The sequence below is a fragment of the Schistocerca americana genome, chromosome 4, assembly GCF_021461395.2.
Source record: "Schistocerca americana isolate TAMUIC-IGC-003095 chromosome 4, iqSchAmer2.1, whole genome shotgun sequence".
NCBI lineage: Eukaryota > Metazoa > Arthropoda > Insecta > Orthoptera > Acrididae > Schistocerca > Schistocerca americana.
In genome coordinates this window covers 785,587,205-785,612,394 of record NC_060122.1, presented here as the reverse complement: position 1 = coordinate 785,612,394, position 25,190 = coordinate 785,587,205, and the positions used below count along the sequence as shown (strand labels likewise).

Genomic DNA, 25,190 nt, shown 5'->3' with positions numbered 1-25,190 from the left:
TCAAAATAAACATATAAAAAAACGGTTACACCTTAGACCAAATTGTCAACGGTCGGTCAAGCATAAATTAAAATTACATAGAAATGCAGGAAAAGAATTCTGTTTCAGTAACAGCTGATAGTCGAGCCTATGGCTGACGGACTAGTGGCAATTCATTGTACTTCTCAATATTCTGGAGAACACGCTGGCAGTTCAGGTTACGATGCGGGGAAGGGAGCAGCTGACGACTGATTTTTAGTTTGGCGAAACGAATACGCACCGCAGCTGCTGAACAACAGCTACGAACAAAATCCTAAGTCCAGAGATTATGGACTACTTCAGAGTAACCTTGAAAAAACTTGGGGTACGTCCGGGAGAGTTGGAGCTCTGGGTGAGACGGACCAGTGGCGTATTTCACAAATGCGCCGCTACAGAGCAGCTCCCGCTACTTGCGAGGAAGTTCTTTTATGAAGAAGCGTGGTGCAAACGCGCTGCAGTCGTTTTCATGTTAGTTCTGGAGAAAAGTCACATTCTCTGTTCTGGCAACACGAAAAGTTTTATAGTATAGTTGCATAATTTTAGTATTAATGCTTAATTTGCACAATATTGGTGCAGTTTTTTACTGCGAGTTTGGCAAACGTGTAGGTACGAAACTAACCTAAAATGGCCACCGAATTTGCTGCCTGCAGATAGAAGCAGGGGGGAGTAGGGGTGGTCCATCTCCCCCAGACAATCGGGGGAGATGGACCGGTGTTGTTTCGGAAATATGAACCAATTGTTTTAGTGTGGGAATGATGGAGCACAATTAAATTTAGCTTCACGGCATGTGCAGTCAGCCCACTGAAGGTGGCCGCAAACCCAGACTATGCTTATTTGTCGCAAGATGCGTCTGTACCAACAAATGGAGTAGCAGAATCTCACACAGAAGCCAACCAACCACTTCCAAGCTCATCAAAAGATCTAGTGGTCCCAAGCGCAGCGAAAGAGCAGAGTTACCTGCACTAGTCAAATTCCTTCACGGACTTAACTTCCGACTTCACTCTTATTAGACCTAAAACTTCCAAGATTACCACCTCAGAAGTGACTACTCCTAAGCCAACAAAGACAAAACTTTTGGAAGGTATATCACCTGTTCCTTCTACTGATAAAATCATGAATTTTAAGAGGAATACAACAACTGTATCCAGTGGACTACACTCTGTTGAAAATATTGAAACTGTACAAAAAAAGAGGGTTAGAAAAAGAAAAGAAACAGAAAATAAAAATGCTAGTGCAGAGAAAAACAGACACCGCAGAAGATTACGAAAATAACTTTGATGAATTGGATGGAGAGGAATGAGTTGGATGTGGTGAAATCTATTACGAAACTAGCACAAATGACGATTGGATTCAACATGTTTCCTGTTGTCTATGTTCACATAAATATTGTTCAACACTTGCTAGTAAGTGTAACTGCTGTACTGAGAGAAAGACAGGCTAAAGCTTTAACAACACCAACAACTCATTAAAAAAGCCTATGTTCAATTAAGATTTACAATAAACCGATGAAATTGGTTTTGGACTAAAGTTTCAGTAGTATAATTCTGAGATCATTACAACACACTTTCAGATGAAAATATGTAACTTTAACTCACTCTTTTCTTCATGTATAGCCATTTTTATACGGTTCATCTCTCCAAGTACATTTGTGGATCTAACCCATACACCTATGGATGAGATGGAACACGCATAAATATTTTCCATTTTATCATATATCTTGTTCAAATGGCTCTGAGCACTATGGGACTTAACTTCTGAGGTCATCAGTCCCCTAGAACTTAGCACTATTTAAACATAACTAACCTAAGGACATCACACACATCCATGCCCGAGGCAGGATTCGAACCTGCGACCTTATCGGTCCCGCGGTTCCAGACTATAGCGCCTAGAACCGCTCGGTCACCCCGGCCGGCATATATCTTGTATTTTAACTGGCAGAGCCTCTATAATATACTGCAATTATGTTTACATGACACTATACGAACATGCTGCCGGAAATAAGAGGAAAACTTAAGCAAGACTCAAATTTTATGCTGGAAAAAAAAGCGGGGCAACTCTCCCGAACGTACCCAATGTGAAGGAACGTGAACTTGCTCCTTCCATTTTCGAGTCGATAGCAAATACTTTGTGATTACATAAAATCGCCGGTGCAAATATTGGAATGTAGCTGCAAAATTGCTAATATTTTTAATCCACACTGTTACCTAAAGACGAACTTGCTACCAAAAATCTCGAAACATTCTTGACAGAATTACTTCAAACATTCACACGAAAGTCTAATAAACGTTTGGATACTCATTAGCTACATATTTTAATATACACTGTATATAAATACACATTTTATATACAGGGTGATTCAAAAAGAATACCACAACTTTAGGAATTTAAAACTCTGCAACGACAAAAGGCAGAGCTAAGCACTATCTGTCGGCGAATTAAGGGAGCTATAAAGTTTCATTTAGTTGTACATTTGTTCGCTTGAGGCGCTGTTGACTAGGCGTCAGCGTCAGTTGATGCTAAGATGGCGACCGCTCAACAGAAAGCTTTTTGTGTTATTGAGTACGGCAGAAGTGAATCGACGACAGTTGTTCAGCGTGCATTTCGAACGAAGTATGGTGTTAAACCTCCTTATAGGTGGTGTATTAAACGTTGGTATAAACAGTTTACAGAGGATGGGTGTTTGTGCAAAGGGAAAAGTTATGGACGGCCGAGAACGAGTGATGAAAATGTAGCACGCATCCAGCAAGCATTTGTTCGCAGCCCAGGAAAATCGACTCGCAGAGCTAGCAGAGAGCTGCAAATTCCACAATCAACTGTATGGAGAGTCCTACGAAAAAGGTTAGTTATGAAACCTTATCGTCTGAAATTGGTTCAAGCACTGTCTGCAGCTGATAAGATTAAAAGAATCGATTTCTGTGATTTTATCCTTGCTCAAATGGAAACAGATGAATCTTTCGTTTCAAAGATTGTGTTTAGTGATGAAGCAACTTTCCACACTAACGGGAAAGTCAACCGTCACAATGTCTGTATATGGGGCACTGAGAATCTGCGGGAAACAACTCAGTATGAACGTGACTCGCCTAAGGTGAACTTTTCTGTGCCATTTCAGCCAATAAAGTCCCTTTTTCTTCGAAGGCGCTACTGTAACTGGACTACAGTATCTGGAGATGTTAGAGAATTGGCTGTTCCCTCGGCTCGAACAAGAAGCACAACAATTCATATTTCAGCAGGATGGAGCGCCACCACATTGGCACTTATCTGTCCATAACTACCTGAACGTCAACTACCCGAGGCGATGGATCGGCCGCCAGGCAGCCCGTGACAGAGCACTTCATCACTGGCCTCCAAGAAGCCCTGATCTTACCCCCTGCGATTTTTTCTTATGGGGGTATGTTAAGGATAAGGTGTTTCGGCCACCTCTCCCAGCCACCATTGATGATTTGAAACGAGAAATAACAGCAGCTATCCAAACTGTTACGCCTGATATGCTACAGAGAGTGTGGAACGAGTTGGAGTATCGGGTTGATATTGCTCGAGTGTCTGGAGGGGGCCATATTGAACATCTCTGGACTTGTTTTTGAGTGAAAAAAAACCTTTTTAAATACTCTTTGTAATGCTGTATAACAGAAGGTTATATTATGTTTCTTTCATTAAATACACATTTTTAAAGTTGTGGTATTCTTTTTGAATCACCCTGTATAATCAGGCAACGTTGTTAATAGAAATCTCGAAAATCTCTTCGATTTACTTCAATGTTTTACACGATACTCTAATAAGCATCGGGACAGACACGGGCTATTTATATTTTATAGTATATACAATATATACATAATACACTCTAAAACAAAGAAAAAACGACGCACCTCGAAGGAATTAACCGAACGGGACGGAAATCGGTGCATGTGACGTATATGTACAGACAGACAAACGATTACAATTTCGGAAAAAAATTGATCATTTATTCAAAAGAAAGAGCTTCACAAATTGAGCAACAACGCGTTGGTACACCTCTGACTCTCTTACGCAAGCAGTTGTTCGGCTTGCATTGATTGACAGAGCTGTTGGATGTCCTCTTGAGGGATATCGTGGCAAACTCTGTCCAACTGGCGCGTTAGATCGTCGAACTCGCGGGCTGGTTGGGGGGGGGGGGGGGGGGGGGGCTGCCCGTAATGCTCCAATCGAGAGACCCGACGACCTCGTTGGCCAATGTACGGTTTGGCAAGCACGAAGACACGCAGGCATTATCTCGCTGAAAGTTCAGCCCAGGATGGCTTGTCATTAACGGCAATAAAACGCGGAGTACAATATCGTCTAAGTACTGCTGTGCTCTAAGAGTACTGCGGATGACAACCAAAGAAAAGAAATGTCACCCCGGACTATCACTGCTGCTTGTCGTTCCGAAAGGCGGTCGAGAGTTAGGCTGATATCTCACCACTGTTCGGGGCGCCTCCAGACACGTCTTCGCTGTTCATGGGGTCTGAAGACAGTTCTACTCCAGTCAATGAGATTCCAGGCCGAAGACGTGTCTGGAGACGCCCTGGACAGCTGTGCGATACCAACCCGACTGTCGCCCGCCCACCATATGGCCCAAGAACCAGGGAAGGTGGTCTGGGGCGCCATTCCTTTTCACAGCACGACCCCTGTGGTTGTCATCCGTGGTAACCTTACAGCACAGCAGTACGTCCACGATATTATATGTCCCGTTTTGTTGTCCTTCATGGCAAGCCATCTTGGGCTTTCATTTCAGCAAAATAACGCCCGCCCACACAAGGCCTGAGTTTCTACTGCTTGTCTTCGCGCTTGCCAAACTCTTATCTTGGCCAGCAAAATCGCCAGGTGTCTCCCCAATTGAGAACATTTGGGGCATCATGCGCAGGGCCCTCCAACCTTCTCTGGATTTGAAGGATCTAAGGCTCCAATTGGACAGAAGTTGGCACGATATCCGTCAGCAGGACATCCAGCAACTGTATCAACCAATGCCAAGCCGAATAACTGCTTACATAAATGCCAGAGATGGACCAACGTTTTACTGACTTCCTCAATTTGTGGCGCTCTTACTTAACAATAACATAAACACTTTCCTGATAGGCTAGTTGTTCTTTTAAAACAACAAAGTACTAAAACCGACTGCAAGAGAGAAAATGCTGTACTGTGAAAATGTGCGGTTTCGTTGTCTTTCTCGCAGTCAGAAGTAAGATAGCAGGGCATTTAAATCATTACACAAGAATTTCACCCTAATATGTTTGTTAGATATAATTTTAAACAAAAATTGTATACAGAAGAATGTACTATTTTCTTCCTTCCTTGCAGCCGGTTTTAATAGAATGCCGGAAAAATTGTATGAATGGCTTATCAGCTTATGATCAGAATCTACTACGGAATATGAATCGTCAGAAACGTAATCCTACGCGTTCGCAGATGAAAAGCATGCGAAATGTTGTCACTGAAGCTACTATCTTTACACACAGACCCAGCCGCCAAACAAATCTGTTTTATACGCCGTATACAACCTATCGGAACCGATTAACCCATTCATTTTAAGCTACTTTAATTCCGAATCAAGGTTTCGTATGCAATAACAATAAAGAAATTCAGAAAGAGGAGATGGAGAGGGGTGGAGGGGCAGGAAATGGACAGAAAAGGGGAAGAAGGAGATGGAAAGAGCGGGACGGGGTGGAGGAGGAGGAGCTGGGCAGAGAGAGGGGAGAAGGAGATTAGGACGCATCTGCAATTCCTATACATATGTGGCAATTGCGAAGCACTGCCAGGTCCGCTAGTACCGCATATAAAACACAGCGTTTTGGTTCCCGCAGTTGGATACTGCTGCCCGGCAATGCCGCTCTGCAGCGTGGTAGGTTATTGGTGACGGCGGCTCCCTGGCGCAAAATTAAAATCTTAACTTGACGGCAGGGGCAGTATTTTTTTTGTTCTTGTGTCCTAAGATTTAATCTCGCCTGTGCTAGCCTGGCTGGGAAGACAATTAGGGAGCGCACCACTTCCGTACGGACCCGGGAGAGGACTCGGGAACAGAAAGAGCTGCATCGATCGCATAAAACACTGCCGTCCGCCTGGTCTGTATAAACCAGCCAGCGCCACGCACCTTCTTTTTCTTCCCCAACCGGAGCACGTGCCTGGCACCGTTGGGCGACCCTACTTAACAATACACTTCCACACTAATACCTGCCATTGTCCGTCTTTTGAAGCGGCAGCGACTCACTCTATGGCAAACAAGTACGACAGGTTTGCATTACGAAAATTACCTTGCTCAGCCTCCGCTACTTCTTGCACACGATAATCTATTATGCCATCCACGCCGGATCTTGTTGAACTCAGCGGCTGTTACTCAATTAAAATCATTGAGAGAGACGGCAGTCAGCCACAAATAATTAGCTTAATTTCACTGTCATGACCGTTTGGGTCCACTATGCCCATCATCATAACGCCACACTTATTCCATTACAGCGTCAAATCATTAGCTTTTCCAAACGTTCCATTTTTGTTCTCCACAGCTCACTTTCGCACCCGCTGTTACGACATAACAGGTGTCGGTAACCTCTGGTGACGCATAGGCCTCATTTACATATCGGGTGGTTATTACTAATATATAATTATATAATAATGATTAAAGTGCAGCTACTCACGGAGATCCAGTGTGGGTTGTAATCAGCTATACTAATGCGTTAATGTGGAAATGGTTTACCCTGGGAAAAAAATTAGCCCCAATTTTGGCCACCAGGTGCAAATCTGGCGATCAACAGCTTCTCGTCGACGGCTCCCGTGCCCATTAGCAGCAGTTAGTACTAAAATCAACATTTTGCTTTTCTCACTTGATTGATCTTCTCTGCCCATGTCTCGTTGTTCCTAATCCATTAAATATGGAAACATTTCTATACATCTTTCGCATTAATGCCTTAGAATATCACAAAGTTTCGCTGCCATACGCCAGTTACAGCCGACACTGGACCGCTGAGAGTAGCAGCACTTATATAACCGACCAGTACTTAGTTAAGCTCTCGGGCAGTCTCGTCTCGTAACGCGACGCGACCACTGCTCGCGCATGTCTAAAACTACATAGCGTCCGTGACGTTAATGTTTATGGGGCGACGTACCGATATAAACTGCACCCAGCTGCCGTTGTTCAAATGGGCATATTTTACAGGTACTTGGTAATTTTCGTGCCACTGTCGCCTATTACCAACACCACGCGCGCAAACCACCTCTCCCCCCGCACGCAAGTGAACCACTAACGTCTCGCTCAGATTAGAAACATATTTCTCTCTGCTGTTCAATCTAGCGACGGTGACATGGCATTACGCATGCGCGGGCTGAGCAAAACACTGGTCTGTGTCGTCAGTTGCAAACCCGAGATGAGCCGAGCGTTGGCGAAAATATCCGAAAACTGGTCCCGGACGGAGAACTATGCTCACTCTCCCATCAATATCTTCCGCAGGTCAATTAAACGAATCAACAGCAGAATGAGCGTACAAACTTCATCAGGGTTAGTGGTCGGTCGTGCGGCAGACAGACAGACAGAGACAGGCAGACAGACACGTGGAGTGGCGCACGTGGTAGGGGCGTGGCCGCCCGGGCCCGGCGCCTCAGGGCTGGACGGCGGAAGCCCCGTATGTATTTCCGTGCCCGACACGCTTCGTCCGCTGTCCGCTCTCCGCTCTGCAGACAACTCTGTCTTTCTTGTCACAGTCTGCCTTACGTATACAAATAGAAAATTTTGTCCACCTGGCAGTGAGAGTATGTGTTTTCAAATTAAACGTTTTATTTATTTTTCGACGTAACGTCTTTCTAGATCAATGCACGATGTCGAGCGTAAATGAGTACATTCCATCGCTCAAATGAGATAGTTGAAAGTCTTCCAAATTCCAATCTACGGCTGCCGTTAATTCGTTGTTAGAACCAACACGTTTTCTGGTCATATTTTTCTTACGTGTGGTAACAGGTGGAATTCGGAGGCTGCCAAATTTGGTGAACAAGGTGCGTGTTCCGTAAAGGTTTAAGGAACACACTCTTTATTCATCAGATTTGGCAACCCCCGATTCCCACTTATACGTCCGTAAATAGATGCATTGTCATGATGAAATATCTTTTTTTCATACAGTTTGTCCAAAATACTTATATAGTTGTTGCAAGTTATTGTTTTACTCTCTGCGAGATAACCAAGAAAAAGAATCACGTGTACGTACCCGAAACACCCGTCAACCTTTCTGAAATATGAAGTTGGATATCGTTTTCTTCTCACTGCTTTGTTGTTTCATTTCCGTCATGTAGTCGTGGAACCGTGCCAAGTATATAGTAATATACTGGGGCGTAAAATCACTTCGATTCCTTTCGAAACGGTTGGAACGCTGTTGAGCACTTCGATTCCTCATCTTACTTCTTTATGGTCACCATTCACCACAATCATGTAACATCCGTCTTGCAGAACTCTGCCTCACAGTTAATTGTTCACGTTTTCTGCTTACATACATGTGGTATCAACAATATCACACTTCTTTAATTTCCTGTCGTTCACTACAATAACGTGCAGTTTCCCGATGTTTTCATCTGTGGTTGCTGTTCGGAAACGTTCTTCGCGTTTACGCCTAAGAGAAAACTACGAGACGTTGGAATTGACCCATTCATTTTCTAACAATTTGAAAATTACCGGCAAACACGTTTTCTAGTCGTATTATTCCTCACTTGTTGTAATAGGTGAAAGTCGGAGATTGCTAATTCTGGTGAATAAAGATGCGTATTCGATAAAGACTTAAGGAACACCTCCTTCATTCACCTCCGACTTCCACCTATTACTTCATTGTGAAACACCTCCTTAAACAGAAACGAACGCATTTCCAAACTAGATACATTTCCGTTTAACTAACTCTTTCGAAAGAACGCAACATGTATTTAAAACACACACACACACACACACACACACACACAAATAATGTTTCAATGGTATCACTGCCACGCCGAAAATCGCCTTCGTAGATATGTGACTTATGCGAAGCTCTGCTCAAGTTCTATATCGTTTGAGTTCATCAGATTGACAGTGTTGAAAGTGTGTTCACTACGACACTAGCAAAGATGGTACAATGTCTGAGCAAAGTGATTAACTTAAGCCTTTACCTACGACATGGAGAGTCACTGGTAGCAAGCTGGCCAATCACAATTCCAGGCAAGTTAGTGTACTTCTACGGCTGTTCTGTAGTTTTCAAACAGCAAGAAGTTTACGAGTAATTGTTAAGGTTGTCCACAATTTGAAAGATGATTCGTAACTCTTGTTGAAAGCACAGTGGAACAGGTGACATATGCAACCGGCAACGAAGAAAACAGCGAACGGCAACGCAACTAAAAAGATCCACCCAGAATATTCGTAATCGTCATGGTGACGTTGGGCCCTGTGGGTAAAGAATCTTGTTGTGATTCCCAACACAGAGCCATACAATCAAAAGACAAGTACATCTGTTCTCTCTAAACTACGATGAAGTGGCGGAGGGTACGTTCCATAATAACAATTATTAGGATTTTTGTCCGTTCCATCTACGTCTGGAGCGCGGGAAGAATGACTGTTTGAATGCCTCCGTGCGCGCTGCAATTAATCTAATCTTGTCCTCACGATCAGTATGAGTGCGGTATGTGGGGATAGTAGTATATTCCAAGAGTCATAATATAAAGCCGGTCTTTGTAACAGTGTAAGAGGGCTTTCTTGGGACAGTTTACATCTTTATGCACGAGACTGCCAGTTTGTAAGAGTCTGCCAGTTCAGTTTCTTCGGCATCTCTGTGAAACTCTGCCACGGATGAAGCAAACCTGTGACCATTCGTGCTGCCCTTCTCTGTATACCTTCAGTATCCTCTGTTAATCGTTTGGTACGGGTTCCACACACTTGAGCAGTAGTCTAGGATGGGTCGCAGGAGTGTTTTTTAAGTAATCTCCTTTGTAGACTGATTGCACTTCCCCAGTATTCTACCAATAAACCAAAGTGTGCCACGCGCTTTATCCACGACTGAGTCTATATGCTCATTCCATTTCCTATTTCTACGAAGTGTCACACCTACGTATTTGTACTTCGACTAATGATATTACAGTCACAGAACACTGCGTTTTTTCGTTTCGTGAAGTTGACAGTTTTACACTTCTCGGCATTTAAAGCGAGTTGCCAATCTTTGCACCACTTTGACATATTATCAAGATTGGACTGAATATGTATGTAACTTGTTTTCGGCAGTACCTCATTACAGATAACTCCATCATCTACAGAAAGTCTGAGGTTGCTATTAATACCGAGTGGGACGAAAGATTTGGTTTTAAGTCCCGTAGACAATGGAGTAAAGGAGAAACTCAGCTGAAGACTATCTCGTCGTTGAACAAACAATACCACGTAACTGACTGTCGATTTGCCGCGTAAATGCAATGCAGCAAGTGCGTACAGGCACAGCACGTTAGTATTGCTTGTTACGTGCTCAGAAACAGTTCTTGCGTCCAGGCAGGCTTGAACTGAAGGAAATGGATACAGTTACAGTTTCACAAGCAGAGCTTTTCACAAAGAAAGAAACCGCTGCTTACCTGCAGGGCGCGTATGAAAGCGGGGGTTAGTTTTTGATAGCGACTGACAGCTGCAGCAATTGCAGCAACCGTCGACCCTCAACAGTTCGTCCCGTATTTCGCTACAGTCTCCTCGCGCTGAAACCTGCCTACAGGTAACAGCAGCGCCCGCGAACAACCTCGCAGAACTTCCGACGCTCCAGTTACATGCTACCATCCGTCCTTCCTTTTTTTTTTTCTTTCTTTTTTTTTCTTTTGCAGTTACGCGGAGTTTACAGGTTTTTCGTTGCAAACAACTGAAAATTCGTAATTCCCGAGGCAACATCGAGTATGCGAACCAAATATATATATATATATATATATATATATATATATATATATATATATATATATATATTGTATTGCGTAACTTTTAAGTTTTGGTTACACGAAGATTGCACAATTTTTGATATGTTATGTGTCTACTGTGGCCGAAAAATAGAATGAAAACCAAATGAATTAAGTTTATAAATCTTACTTTAGCTTTTGATTTAGTATGTTACCAGGATTTATTCAGTGTATTAACTAAAGATAACTGGATTATACTTCTTAGTTTTAATGTTTTCAAATGTAGTAAGTAGGCTAGTTGTCCAAACCAGTGAACTACTTAGATATACGTATAAATAAGATATTAAAAACTCTATTGTTAACACTTCATAACATATTTATATATATATATATATATATTTTAATGTGTTGTGCGGTGAGAAAAAGTTATGAAGTGTAAACAATAGTTTTTTTAATATTTTATTTATACGTATATCTAAGTAGTTCACTGGTTTAGACACTAGCCTACTTACTGATACTCGAAAACATTAAAACTAAGACATATAATCCATTTATCTTTAGTTAATACACTGAATAAATCATGGTGAAATATTAAATCAAAATCAAAAGTAAGATTTATAAACTTAGTTCATTTGGTTTTCTTTCCATTTTTCGGCCAGAATAGACACATATCAAAAACTGTACAATCTAACTGTAACCAAAACTTACAAGTTGCCCAATACAACCGATTGTTTATGGCTGTTTTTAGATATAATCCACCTCACTTCTTACACATATCTAGTTTTTTTGCCGTCATCCTGGTCGTCGGGATCTGAAACGTTACACATGCTACGTCATTTGAACGAATACGGAAATAAAGATGTGCGGCATATGTACCGGATTTACTGCGACATGTATCCCGATCCATAGGGGAGAGACGCGGCACTTTATAAATTCATGACCTTGAAAGTCAAAGAATCAAAACACGGCCCATAAAACTCACTGTTAATACAACTGCTCAAACATTTGGAAATATCTGATTGTTTATCATACACTAAGAACTAATCTCTGAAAAGGGTTTTGAAAGGATATTTATAGATTTACTTCAGTTATTCCCCTAGAGCTTAAGTAAAACTTCTTCGATCGAAACCTAAACGCATTTATTACACCCCAGTTTCCAATGAGCATCTTTGCCGAAACTACAAGGGGTGCACAGTCTATACCGCATGCGACGCCTCTCTCTCTTATTTACCCTACTTAAATTGCCGACCCCGGACAAACGCTTCGAAATTGCCGACCCCGGACAAACGCTTCGAAAACACCGGACATTTGGGTCATAAAATAACAGGACTGATGCTGCCACAGATTAAGTACTCATGCGTCTAAGATGAACAACCAACAGTTGTGAAGCGTGAAAATTTCTCAGTCGAATGCTGTATCTCTGGTGACTACACAAATCAATGGTCGTGGCCTTCGTTTGTGTAAGAGCTGTTGTTTTGTTTAGCCGGAAAATGGTAATTGTAATAATAGAGCAACGAACTGTCAAGAAGTTTCAGACGAAACTGGAAGCAACTACTACCCAAACCTATTTTGACCTAAAAGACTGTTTATCATGTATGCGAGTTTCTGAGTGATGACAAGCGTTTCCGAGATAGTCGAGAAAACGTTGAAAATGACTCACGCTCGGGACGCCCTTCAACATCGAAAACGGATGAAAATAACGAAAAAGCAGGCAATCTAATTCGACCTGACCGTAGGTTGGATATTCGATCAATTGCTGAAGCTGTAGTAATTGTCAATGAATGCGTAAGGCAAATTTTATATAATCAGTTTAACATGAGAGAAATGTGTGTGACATTGGTGCCCAAAATTCGCACGATCGAATGAAAAGAGAGCTCATGAAAATGTTTGTCCTGACACTTCGAATACCACTGAAAATGATCCTATTTTATTGGAAAGAATCTTGGTTTTTCACTCATGATCCAGAAACTAAGCGCCAATCCAAGCACTGAAAGGGCTCCACTTCACCGACAACGAAAAAAAGTTCGAATGAGGAAATCAAGATTCAAAGCGATGATTTTTTTCCGATAATCACGGAATTGTGTATCTTCACTGGGTTTCTGAAGGTGAAACTATTAATCAACACTACTACCTTGATGGGTTTGCCCAACTCTGTTAGAAAATATGCACTAAACGACCCGAATTGTGGAAGAACAAGTCATCAGTTCTGCACCGTGCAACGCACCGGCTCATACCGCATTGTCTTTTAAGAGGTTTCTAGCGATCTCAGTGTCAGATCACCCATCCCTTTCGCCTGACCTAGCACCACATGACTTTTACCTGTTCCCCGTGGTCAAATCTGCACTAAAAGGAAAAAGATTTCAGTCCGTTGAAGCGCTGTTTCTACATCTACGTGATTACTCTGCTATTCATAATAAAGTGCCTGGCAGAGGGTTCTCTCTACCGTTCCACTCTCGAGCGGCAACCAGGAAAAACGAGCACTTAAATTTTTCTGTGCGAACCCTGATTTCTCTTATTTTATTGCACTGATCATTTCTCCCTATGTAGGTGGGTGCCAACAGAGTGTTTTCGCAATCGGAGGAGAAAACTGGTGATTGAAATTTCACGAGAAGATTCCATCGCAACGAAAAACGCCTTTGTTTTAATGATTGCCACTCCAATTCACGTATCATGTCTGTGACACTATCTCCCCTATTTCGCGATAATACAAAACGAGCTGCCCTTCTTTGTACTTTTTCAATGTCATCCGTCAGTCCCACCTGATGCGGATCCCACACCGCACAGCAATACTCCAGAATAGGGCGGACAAGCGTGGTGTAAGCAGTTTCTTTAGTAGACTTGTTGCACCTTCTAAGTGTTCTGCCAATGAATCGCAGTCTTTGATTTGCTCTACCCACAATATTGTCTATGTGATCGTTCCGGTTTAGGTTATTTGTTACTGTAATCCCTAAGTATTTAGTTGAATTTACAGCCTTCAGATTTGTGCGACTTATCGCGTAATCGAAATTTAGCTGATTTCTTTTAGTACTCCCATTCGCATGGGGCGTTGTAGGGATAGAGGAGTATACAGATGGTGACAATAACTACGTATGTCTTTCAAACAAAATGTTTTACAGCAATAGTACTGTTATTTTATAGCCACACATTGTACTTTCTCGGACAATGAGTCTGTCGACAATAAATTGGCCGATGACCCCTGTGTCCTGAGGGATGACATCCCCAGCTTGCGCGCGATCAGCAGCTGTGAAGAGTTAAAAAATCTTAACGAATATGAGAATATAGAAACGTACGTATACTTCAGTATACACTCTAAAACATAACAAAAACTACGCACTACGAAGCAGTTATCCGAACGGGACGGAAATCGGCAGATGAGATTTACTTCTACAAACAAATGATTACAATTTCAGAGAAATTGCATGATTTATTCAAGAGAAAGAACTTCGTAAGTTGAAAAAATCTAAAGCGTTGGTACACCTCTGGCCCTGATGCAAGAAGTTACTCGGACTGGCATTGCTTTACATAGTTGTCGGATTTCCTTCCGAGAAATATCGTGCCAAATTGTGTGTCCATTGGCCGTTAGATCGCCAAAGTACAGAGACGGTTGGAGGGCCCTGGCCATAAAGTTCCATATGTTCTCAACTTGAGGAAGATGCGGGGACGTTGCTGGCCGAGCTAGACTTTGGGAAGCACGAAGAGAAGCAGTAGGAACTCTCACGCTGTGCGGGCGAGCATTATCTTGTTGAAGTGGAAGCCCAGGATGGCTTACCATGAAGGGTAACACAATGTGGCGTAGAATACCGTGGACGTACCGCTGTGCTCTAAGGATGCCACGGATGACAACGAAAGGAGTTCTGCAATGAAAAGAAATGGCATCCCAGACAATCACTCCTGGCTGTCGGGCCGTATGGCGGGTGGGCGTGTCAGGTTAGCATCCCAGCACTGTACGGGGCGTCTCGGGACTCGTCTGCGGCCTGGAATCCCATAGACTGGATTAGAATTGTCTTCAGTGATCAAACCCTCTTTGAATCGAGCCCCGATAACCAGCGAAGATTGGTTGGTTAAAAAGACGGGGGGGGGGGGGGGGGGGGGGGGGGGGAAATCAGACTGCTAGATCATTGGTCCCTTGTTCCGAATAAAACAATGTCACACGGGTGAGAACAAAACAAACGAGACTTACAACACAAAACGGAAAGAAAGGAAAAATCTACAAGGACTTAAATGGACAAAAGGAGACAAGAAAACGACAGAGACGCAAGAAACAGCTAGAAGAGATTAAAACAAGAAAGCAGGTTAGCACGGCTGGCTGACCATGAGCGTATATAGGGGAAGCTAGCCACACTGCAACACAGTAAAACCTCCACCCTAAAAGCAGTACGGTGGAGGACACAGAGGGACAACGGACATGTGCTAAAACTTAGATCAAATGATAAAACCCACCCTCACGAATAAAACGTGAAATTAAATCAGCCGATGAGGCGTTGTCAGATACAATTAGCGGCAACGAGTCCGGTAACCGAAGATTTCGTCGCAGGGCAGTCAAAGTAGAACAATGCACCAGAATATGGGCCACTGTCAATCGGGCGCCGCACCGACACTGAGGCGCGTCTTCACGGCGCAGGAGGCAGCCGTGGGTCGCCCAAGCGTAGCCAATGCGGAGCCGACAGACAACCAGAGTCCCTGCGAGAGGCCCGCATGGAGGACTTCCACACATTCGTAGTCTCCTTAATGAACGCAGTTTGTTGTGCGTACGGAGGTTATGCCATTCCGTTTCCCAAAGCCGAAAAACCTGGCGGCGTAATAATGAACGCAGGTCAGATGACAGCAAGTTCGTTGCCTGGGATTCCGACGTGTCCCGGGGTCCAGACATCACTACTGAGCGACTGGACCGTTCCAGGGCAGAGTTGGACTCCTGGATGGTAGCTGCCAAAGGATGACTAGGGTAGCACTGGTCGATAGCTTGCAGGGTGCTCAAGGAGTCAGTACACAGAAGAAACGACTCCCCAGGGCATGAACGGATATACTGAAGTGCACGAGATATGGCCACCAGCTCTGCAGTGAATACACTGCAGTCTTCGAGCAAGGAATGCTGTTCAATACGGCCTCTGTGGACGTAGGGGAAGCCAACATGACCATCAGCCATCGAGCCGTCTGTGTAGACCACTTCAGAGCCCCGGAACATTTCAAGAATCGAGAGGAAGTGACAGCGGAGAGCAGCGGGAGTATAGGGACATGCGAAAGGTCCAGACCGGCCTAGGTGTACACCATGGAGGTGTATGCGGATGGACCTGGTGGAAGGTGGTACAGGGAAGGACTCCAGTTCAGATAGAAGTGGTTCAACTGGCTCAGAGCACTATGGGACTTAACATCTGAGGTCATCAGTCGCCTAGAACTTAGAACTAGTTAAACCTAAGGACATCACACACATTCACGCCCGAGGCAGGATTCGAACCTGCGACCGTAGCGGTCGCGCGTCTTCAGACTGCAGCGCCTAGAACCGCTCGGCCACTCCGGTCGACTCAGATAGAAGTGATCGGACACGAACCGCAATCGTGAGCCGCAGCCGATGCGGGAGATGAGCCGCCGTGGGTGGGAAATGGAGACGGTAATTCGGATGCTCAGGAGAACTACGAACGTGTGCAACGCAACAGGATAGCAGTTGTGGACTCCAGCCTCCACCAGGACGCTGTTCACCGGACTCGTCCTAAAAGCAACCGTCGCTAGACGAACGCCACACCAGCGAAGACGTGTCTGGAGACACCCCAAACGGCGGTGGGATACTAAACTGACTGTCGCGCCAATTTGACATAATTTGGCACGATATGCTTCAGGAAGGACACCAACAACTCTGTCAATCTGTGCCAAGCCGAAGGACTGCTTGCGTAAGGTGAAGCGTCTTAAGGGTGCTCTCCACGCCTTTTTCAAACGTATAACTATCGAAACTACCTGCTCAGTCAGTTAATTTTAATTACAATTTATTACAATATGTTTACTGCTCAGCAATCAAATTTCTCCATGTACAAAAAAGTTATATAAAACCCTCAGGACGCCCTCAAAGATAGGACAAATCCGGGGAAAGACAAATCCGGGGAAACCTCGACGCAAGGCAGACCCAGTCAAATTCGATAAAGTCATTTAGGCGGTATTGTTTCTTCAACATCGATTTGTTGACGGCGACGAATCTACAGAAATAATGTCAACTTTTCCAGTAAGCACACAGTATGATTTCTGTGTGTCTATGAAACTCAAGTGACCACGGCGAGGAACAGCAGCCTTACTAGATCGCGGTGGGAAAAACAACTTACTCTTTTTTTTTTTGCTGCCAATATTCTTAAACTGATTTTGGCACCAGACTGATTTGATGGCGCCATGTCCCTTGGAGATATAAAATCACGATTTAGGGATCATTTTGTTCGTAAAGATGACCAACATGTGTGTGTGTACGAATACATTGAATGCCTGTGATTGAATGCACTACCGGGTACCCTTAAGCAAATGGAAACATGTAAAATAAGGAAGACATATTTGCCACGAGGGACTGAACTCCGATATAAGCAGAGCAGAGTGCAGTGCTGCAGCGAGCTACACACACACACACACACACACACACACACACACACACAGAGTAGAGCAGCTGGCAGCGCGCCGGCGTGGCGCGTTAATTACCCAACCGGCTGGAGCGCACTTCCGCAGGGCCAAGGGCGTCAGCCAGACCCAGCTGAAAGCAGGCAGAGCTGAGAAAATGTTTGTCCCAAGGCTGCTGATAGGCACAAGAGGAACTCTGATTGTTAAGGGGCACAAACACGCACAAAACAGTGCTACAATAAATGCCCCATTTGTTTTCAGAATTCCTTATTTTCCAAAGTATTGGATGTACAAATGTGACTGATGCATTAGGAGAACCGTAAACGCACAAAGTTCATGATTTTGCGCTCTGCAAATGTTCTGTAGTTTCATACATTATGTAGTAACATCCTGCCACTGGTCATCTCAGCAGCACTGATGCGTTCTCTCAATAGTTCCATTGTTCTTGCCAGTGGGGGTATGTTAACACCTTCCCCAGTGTACACGCATAGGAAAAAGTACAATCGGGCGATCTGCCCCGACTTGTGGGAAGATGATATTCTCGGAATCAGCAGTCAGCTGTGGAAACAGCCACAACTGCTACATTTCAAGATAAGCGGTAGTCGTCACAGATTTCTCACAGCATCGCCTGTGCTACTGCACAGAAAGCATTAACCTTAGGCGAGTCTACTTCATGGTCCACAATTTCACGAGACTGTTCAGTGCCTCGCATTCTCACACTGTGGTGATTATCCTTTCCAAGTAAATGGTAGCTTGCTGAATATGAGAGTGGAGGTGAAAAGTTTATCCTCAAGTGCTTTCCGCGTGCCGGCCATAATCTTCCGATTTTAACTGAAACACGGTCTGCAGACAGTACTGTTTGAAATGCAAAAGGCCGCCGCAAGATCTTCCACACATCTTGCTGCGGTATTCCAAGTTCGTAGTTTGAACGGACGGTTTGCGTTTCTTTAGACTGCATGCAAAACTTTCCCTCACACTCTTCACGGTTTTATCTGGCACAATTGGTGCACAGGCCTTTCCTGTTTAGAGAGACAACCAGTAACCCTAACTGTCGACAACAACACACAATGCTCTATTTACAAGGCGGTTCGTCTCCATAATTCCTTCTGAATGCACGCTACACTGTTGTAACAAATATCTCGCATGTCCCAACACAAAAAACTCTTTTCTCGTTTTGTCCGTCATTTTGTCGATGCACTGCACTCATACGCCAGCTGGAAGGCACAATGCGAACACTGAGTTTACGATTATACTCATGCATCAGTGTTATTTGTACATGTAATACTAGGGAAAATAGAGAACTTTGAAAACGAATGGATCATTTGTATCAGCCTTGTATTGTTGACACAATAATATTCTATCAATGTATTGAGCGTAAGCGTGAGGCAAAGACTTAATTTAACTTGCAAATAATAGATTACAGCTATCAGTCGTCCTTTTGAAATTTTATTGGCAAATTTCAAAAGGACGACTGATAGTTGAAATCTATTATTTACAAGTCAATGTAACAGTCGCTCCGTGCAACAGCCTTCTGAATGGAAGGTAACCTGATAAAGACTTAATTTGTGTGTGTGTGTGTGTGTTGGGGGGGGGGGGGGGGGAGGGGCGCGTAGGGCTTACGGCTGCTCGACAGCGAGTTCATCAGCGCCCTCACACTCATTAACACAAAAAATGTGGATAAATTCCCTAATATTGTTGCACGCAATGAGGAGAGAATCTATAAAAGGACACTCATTTCCACCACACTCGCATTGAGCCACATGCCAACTGAGAAAGGATGGAAAGTGCTACACCTGGGAATAAAACAGATGGAAAACCGTAGAAGAGCTGAAAGAACAACACAGGGAAATGTAACTGGCAGACTACTTACAAAAAAGCCATGGGTGAGCCAGTCAGACAGTTAACACATTAAAAATATCTCCCTAACATTTTCGGAAACGAACAACACCACATCACAAAACCTTGAAAGTCGCACTACATCCGTCTGAACGTCACTTAAAATAGGAGGCAGATCTGCCGGCAAATCCGCCGCTGCTCTCTTGTCCGAAAATAAAATGCAGTCCAATAAAATATGACGCACACAGATACGTACGCCTCAAGCACCACACACTGGAGGGTCCCCACGCCGGTGCAAGAAGCTATGCGTCAGAGGACTGCGGCCTATGCGAAGACCTCACCGCGTCTTCATGGCTGACAGGGCCGCGTAGTGGGCTGTACGAGACGCAGCTCACTATCGGTCACTTCCAGCCGCTCGTCTTGCCGTCGACGCACGGTTCTGTACCTAAGAAGCGAGGTAATAGCATGCACGGGGAATAACGCTTCCTTGACTGCTACAGCCGCCCTTTCATTCCGCGCAATACCCATATGCCTTGGTACCCAGTAGAAAGACACCTCCTTCCCCAGCCGTTGTAGTTGGAAGAGGAGTCCTGGACATTCTGGACTGCCTTATTTGCTGCTTACACTCGTTGGAGAGAGCGAAAGTTAAGTTGTGGCGCTCATTTAAAATGTCATAAAATAATGTATTAAAACATATTCCCAAGTGCAATCTCTCCTGTACTGCAGCAAATCTAAAATTTCTCTGTACCCCTGCAATAACCAGGGTGGCAGACGATGAAAACCCTGGATTTAGAGTAGTATTTTCTCCACTCCAAGTGACTCCAGCACATGCCGCACGCGGATCCCAAATGGCCTAGTTGCTCGTAGGAGGAAAGGCGTTCCAGGGGTGGACGAGCAACAGTATGGTATGCAGGTGAATTCGAAACTGCAAGGAACTTACGTGCCTAACGCACCATCAGGAGTTTCCGTCGGATTGTAAGTGGCGATTCACCAGCCTCAGCCAGAGACTGGGCATGGGGCTGGTCCTATAAGCACCCGTGGCCAGCCTAATTCCCTGATTGTGGAGAGCGTCAATGATCTTCAAATAAGAAGGCCTCGGCCTCGCCAATCCATACACCTTGCACCGACAGTCCAGCCGCGAACGCACGAAAGCTTTATAAAACTGAAGGAGAAGCGCCCTGTCCGCTCTCCAAGACATGTGCCTAAGGCACTTTATGACGTCCATTGCCTTCAGGATTCTGGTTTTCAGGTCTTTCAGGTGTGGAACACGACTCTTGGGGAGGTGGCCACGAAAGCCCCACTGATGCAGTTGCGCGAGAACTGTATCTCCAAGTAGTGTCATACGCTTTACGGATATGAAAGAATATGCCTATACAGTGATGTTTACATGGGAAAGACTGCTAAATAGCCATCTCTAGGAGGGTCAGGTTGTCAAGAGGGGACCAAAATCTTTGAAACCCACACTGAAAGCAGCTAAGGAGTTGCCAGATCTGTAACAATAAGCCAGGGTCTTTCCCACACATCTCGTTAAGGCAATACTCCGGTAGCTACTAGGACATGTGAGGCCCTTTCCTGGTTTGATGAGATATATCAAAATTGCCTCTCTCCGCGAGTTGGGAAAGAGGCCTGTCCGCTATACGAAATTAAAACATTCGAGGAGGATTTCCTCTGACACTGGTGGCGAACGTCGAAGCATGCAGTACCGGATTTGGTCGCGACTGGATGCAGCGCCGATTCCAGCTCCCACATGGAGAATGAGTAGTTGTAAGACCCATAATTGTTGTATCCGAAGTCCAACTTGCCCCTCTCTACAGTCGCACGGCAGCGACTAAAGGCCGGACGCTAGCATTCGTTGGCAGTAGTTTTTGCAAAATGCTCTGCCAGCGTCTGAACGACGTCTCTGGGCGTTGTTTGGAGACAGCGTTGTTTCAGCACGGCTGCTATTGGTGAATGACTGTGTTTAACGGAAATTCTCCGGATGGCTTCCCATACTTCTGTAAAACAAGTAGAGCGATTGATAAGACTCCAGGAACGCTTGCCATGAACTTTTCATGCTCTCCTTACATACGCGTCGAGCTTTGGTACTCGCAACTCGAAGGGCTGTGAGGTGGTCCACTGTTGGACGGCATTTAAACCGTCGAAGACAGCACACCTGTCCTGGTCTGTTAAACAGCTCTTATCTGTCCACCATGGTATACGTCGCCTCCTAAAGCAAAGAATGTCATAACGTCACGCAATATTTTTGACCTGGAAGCGTCAGTTAGAACTCTCCCCTCATAGCGAACATGTCGGCGCTCGACGATGTGGAAGTAACATGTGTTGCGATTTAATTGTTTGACTTGCAAAACACAAGCAGAGATTATGTAGAAAGGGCGAAACAAGTTTGCAAAGCTTCCAGTGAACATTTCATTTAAGGCTGCATATATTCATGATTTATCGTGCATATGTGCTGTTTAATACGCACTTTTTTAATGTAACAACTGTTGCAAACGAAATAAAACAATTATTTTGACAGAGAGCTTACATGAATTTTATGTCTCTGTTGCGACAACCGTTGCAAGAAAAATGTACGCTCACTGAAAGCTGACCTGATCTAATGTGCCTTGGGAACAAGCAAAATAAACATTTTTGCTTATTGACACGACACCCCGACCTTCAATTCCATCTGCTATTGTGAACAACGAGGAATCCGTCATTTCCTGATCAAAAGGGAAATTCATTTATCAGAGCACAGCTTGATGGTTTCATATACATCTTCCAGTCAACTTTCTAATCTTTCGACTTTTACTTTCTTCAGTTATTCGCGTAATTTCTCTCGGAGCGAATTAAATTTGTCCCGGTCTCGGCAGGAACCCCGTTGTATTGTGCAATAGCACTCTTACACGGTACCAATACACTGAGCGAGCGTCAATATTTTTAAAGCTCCGCAGGTTTCTTCAATATTTTGCGCAAACGTTTGTGAGGGGCCTTTTCGATAGTAATGAGAAAAAAATTGGGTGTCCACCTTTTAGGGCACCGTCTTGGCATCTTTAAGGTGGCCCCACACACTGAAATCCATGGCGTTCAGATCAGCTGATCTTGGAGACCACAGTTAGGATCCTCCTCGCTCAATCCATCATTGGTCATGTTGTTGAGTTAGAAGTCGTCTCACCATAGCAACAAATGTGCCGCTGCTCCGTCGTTCAAGTACCACATCCTATGTTGTTGCTGTAAGGGAACACTCTCAAGCAATCCCGGAAGATGATGCCACAGATACCGAAGGTAGTTCCGTTCACTGAGGTTGTCTGGTAACATGTGCGGTCCAATAAGAAGACCACCTAGTACCCCTAACCACACATTCAATGAAAACCGTCGTCGGTGTGAAGACTCATGCACAGCATGCGGGTTGAAGCCTAGATGACTCCACACGTGAGAGAACACAACATCACAAGTGAACCCTGCTTCATCTGTAAATAAAATGTTATTGTCAAACTTGTCTGGCTCATTCCAGGGATTTGTTGGCCAAGTCTCCTTGTCGAGATTCCTCGAGTCTGTTCGACTCTTTCCAGAAACACATCTTCAAGCACAGGTGTAATCCATGTAGGCTTACCCGCTCTCGCAGCATGTGCAGAACTCCCAGTTTCTCGGAGGCGCTGATGCACCTTTGCAAAACGTTCGACTGTTGGGTTGCCTTCGGGCAAAGTATGCTTCTTGGTACAAGGCACCTGTGCATTGCCATTAGTCCTATCATACATGAAATGCGTATCTGTAAACTCCTCGTTACAGCAATGTTCCATGTTACCACCAACACTCGTCCAACACAACTGCCGCTCCGCAAACAACTGACATGAATGGTGTTTTGAGTGAGTACTGAACTGTGGTATCCACTCTGTTTACAACTCCACGTCTCGAAAATGCAAACGAAGACCATATCACGGACTAGCATGCGATGTTTACACAGAATCAAGCCAGTAATGGCTGGTAACCACAAAGCCTGAATTATCTCATAAACGGTTAATCTGCGGACCAACGTTTACTGAGACTTTTTTGCTTCTGGTACCGTGTACTTACAGCTACATGCGTTTACGCTATTAATTATGATACACGTCGTATTTTCCACTGGCCATCGACGAAATAATAACAATAATAATAATAATAATAATAAATAAAAAAACAACGACAGTAATCGTCGGGTCTTTCTTCATCATGACAATTCCAGCAGTCACAAAGGACGTCAAACAATTTATTATTTGACGAAGAAAAACCTCGAATTTATGTCTCGTTGGCCGTGTTCACGTGAGTTATAGCCTAACGACTTTGTTTGTTCCCTTACGTCAAAACAAAAAGTGTGTAGACAGCGACTTTTATTCTCAGGATGCTGAATGCTTCCAAAACCATGTTTTTGACGTACCAACACCAAGAGGGGAAAAATGTAATCATATGATAGCATGTGAAAGTATATAAATTTTAAAGGCGATGATTTTGAGAAGCAGTAAAACGATCTGTACTAAAAGTAATGTATTTCTTTCATTGTCTTTGTAGAAAATTATAAAGGGTCCTAGTACCTCCAGTGATACCACACACTGCAGTATGTGCCTCATTGCTCTTCGTGCAATTAACATTTGTCTTGATGCTGCTTGTGCTACACCAAACTGACGCATGCATTTAATATATTTCAAGAGTGTTACCAGTTTATCATAGCTCGTTTGTGTGTGAAAATGTTTTCATGTTTTCTTTGTGTGCGTCGTGTGTTCTTCGACGGTTCTGTCGTAATACACAGGGTGGTAATAAATTATATTTACAAATTTTAAGTCCGCAGCTCGTGGTCGTGCGGTAGCGTTGTCGCTTTCCGCGCCCGGGTTCCCGGGTTCGATTCCCGGCGGGGTGAGGGATTTTCTCTGCCTCGTGATGACTGGGTGTTGCGTGCTGTCCTTAGGTTAGTTAGGTTTAAGTAGTTCTAAGTTCTAGGGGACTGATGACCATAGATGTTTAAGTCACATAGTGCTCAGAGCCATTTGAACCATTTTTTTTACAAATTTAGACTTTAATAGCTTTACAACTACAGTAGATAATGTTATAACCTAGCGAAACTACAATCTTCTGGTATAATGACATGTTCTTTGACTGCTCTGGGAGATGGAATGGAACTACAACATATGAAATATTAGTTCACTTTATTACAATAATAATACAGGAATATGCCGAATATTTACAACTGTCGCTGAATATTGAAGCATCACTTCATGCACACATTTACTAAACTCTTCTCTTTAAGTACAATGTTCACGAAGTTCAGAGTGACAGTTCAATCTAGGACATGACTAACACGTGTGTCCTAACTGGACGATGTTATCTGCTTGATCGGAGGTCACGAACTGGGGTGAGCCTTCCTCTGCTCGGCTTTATCTCTGCGTCTCGGCTCGGTGACGCTGCGGAGCTGAGAGAGGGCGTGAGCGCCTTCCATCCCGTGTTAGGGAACGCAGCGACACATCGTTAACTTCTATCGTATCGACGCAAGGTGCTGACTTTGTTACGGCGCCGTGATCTTTGGACGATACCATCGATAACAATAGCTGGTTTTCAGCACGTGGCATGATAACAATAAATTTGTGGACGCCACAACAGGAAGCTCAGTGCGTAGCCTAATTCACGGGTACGAAGTCCGACACCTAAATGCATCCAAACTTTCGGTCACAGTATGGAAGGGAACCGCCATCTCGACCAAGTTTGTGTTTGGCATGCATCGTTGACGGCAGCAGGCAATATTCCCAATAGACAGAGTTTGGGTCGCCCAATTGCTTCAGACGCCGAAGTGGACCACTGCATCATTGTTTTCGTTTCCCAGGGAGTCTACCGTCAACAGTGCTGTTTACCTCGATATGTTACAATAGTTCGCTGTGCTA

At 44.2% G+C, this 25,190-nt stretch overlaps 1 protein-coding gene across 2 annotated transcripts in view; it reads right to left on the bottom strand.

The window, feature by feature from the left end:
• LOC124612474 overlaps positions 1 to 25,190 on the bottom strand; it is a 775,045-nt gene that overhangs the window by 60,913 nt on the left and 688,942 nt on the right. The window lies entirely within an intron of this gene.